This window comes from Branchiostoma belcheri, unplaced genomic scaffold (genome assembly GCF_001625305.1).
Source record: "Branchiostoma belcheri isolate BF01 breed outbred unplaced genomic scaffold, Haploidv18h27 scaffold199, whole genome shotgun sequence".
Classification (NCBI taxonomy): domain Eukaryota; kingdom Metazoa; phylum Chordata; class Leptocardii; order Amphioxiformes; family Branchiostomatidae; genus Branchiostoma; species Branchiostoma belcheri.
In genome coordinates this window covers 325,016-326,948 of record NW_017803479.1, presented here as the reverse complement: position 1 = coordinate 326,948, position 1,933 = coordinate 325,016, and the positions used below count along the sequence as shown (strand labels likewise).

Here is a 1,933-nt window from a genome sequence, read left to right as displayed (position 1 = left end):
CGCTTGACCTGGTTACAAGGTCTAATGACATCAGGGTGAAGTATGAGACAATCTTCAAGGCATTTGCAAAGTGCCATAAAGGGTACTCCCACACAAACAGCATGACTAATGAGGAGATATCCAATCTAGGTGGGTTCTTAGTCATCAACCCATTTTGATCTACTATCAACATTAAAAGTTATTTTGGAAATGCAATTGACATCATAATGTTTTTCATAGTAAATCAATACATAATCAATCAATACCATTCTTTTTATGTTACAGACTGCAGTATCAAGCACTTCCTGGCCAAGTACAGAGAGCTGTTCCCTACCTCGTCTGTATCTGTCAAGATGCACCTCTTGGAAGAACATGTCATACCCTGGATAAGGTGTTGGGGGGTTGGGTTGGGTTTTCATGGGGAGCAAGGGGTGGAACAGGTCCATGCCGTTTTCAATCGGATCAACCGATCAACCAGCTCCATCCCGGATGCGGTGAGACGGCTCAAGTCCACACTGGAAACCCATCTGCTACAGGTGCATCCAGGGAGACAGGATGGTGTGCCTGCACCAAAGAAAAGAAGGAGAAATGTACAAATGTAGTTATCTAGAAATGATGTTAACAAATTATGGAGTAGAAACAATGTTTAGCATTACTAAGTATTATATACATGTACTTGTGGCATTTCTGTGAACACAATAGCACTGTATGGTTACAAATGTAAACAGTTGACAGGTAGAATTTATAGTTAGATCTTTTCATGCAGCAGTACCAAAACAAAGCATGGACAATTGTTTTGCTCAACTGTACTGACTATTGCTGTATGATGCACACTGTAAAGAACTACTATATATATTATAATTTTACATGTGTAAAATTGGCATTTACTCACGTTTTGCAAACTGAAGTCTCCCTCGTTAATATTGGCAACAGCAGTACAGGGTTCCCTTTAACTAGTCTAAGTTAAGAAAACATTCACAAAATTATATACTAGTACATGAGTGATACTACTTGGGGAGGGGGGCTATTTTCCTTTTATATGCACCAATGCAACCGATCTGTCCCATGCTTATGTCGGCCCAAAACGAGGAAAATTGAGGAAACAAGTGCAGTGGAGTTTTTGAACAGGTATGGAAATACATGCAACCCAAACAACAGTTATGTAACACGTGTGAACACACTGCCGATGCTAATGAGTCGAACGTGTAAATACATGGTGTAACATGCATCTAAACATTTGACGCCCCATATTGCTAATAAGAAAGTGTCAGGCTAACGCCAGTTTTCCAGCTCTAAGAGACACATAATTTGTGGTTTGAAAACCACCAGAGTTTGCTCCTGAAAAACTTGTAGTCATACTGAAATATCAAGAAGTAAACGTTACTTACGTTGGCTCTTTAACCCTAAACAGTACACCTGGGGTCCGCGCGGACCCCAGCACTATATATTCTGTAATATCTTTTTTGTTTCTAAAGATTTTTTTCTGAAATTTTAGGTAATTGTTACCCACAAAGTTGTCTCTCAATACAGTGCAGAAAACTCCGTTTCTACCATTTATAAAAAAAATTATATCTGATTTTCTTTTGGGGTCCGCGCGGACCCCAGCCGGCTTTCGATCATAATGGATACACTGGCGTTCTTATACATTACCTTATTTCCGTTTTTCTATGTTTTTATGCACTCATCGTATGTCTACCAAGTTTTCAGAGAATGGTGTAGTAATAGAATTAAGTCTTAATAACTTTGGTGTAATTATGACGTCATATGACGTCAGAGCTAATAATATAGTCCGCCATATTGGATTTTGACCAATGACGTCATCAAATTAGCATATTCTATGCATATTAAATGATTTAACTTATATTTAATTATGTAAGATGTTATTAATGTTGGAAAAGAAGTGTAATTTAATATAAAACTCAGAAAATTTTTATGTTTAAACCAAAATTACTTC

General features: G+C 37.7%; 1 long non-coding RNA gene across 1 annotated transcript; it reads right to left on the bottom strand.

Moving 5' to 3' along the window:
- Positions 1-321: 321 nt before the first annotated feature.
- LOC109468311 lies at positions 322-1,380 on the bottom strand. Its single transcript, XR_002140129.1, has 3 exons — positions 1,368-1,380; positions 872-937; positions 322-543 (listed from the first exon to the last, which is right to left on the bottom strand). It is a non-coding gene; the product is annotated as an uncharacterized LOC109468311 (long non-coding RNA).
- Between the last annotated feature and the right edge of the window lie 553 nt (positions 1,381-1,933).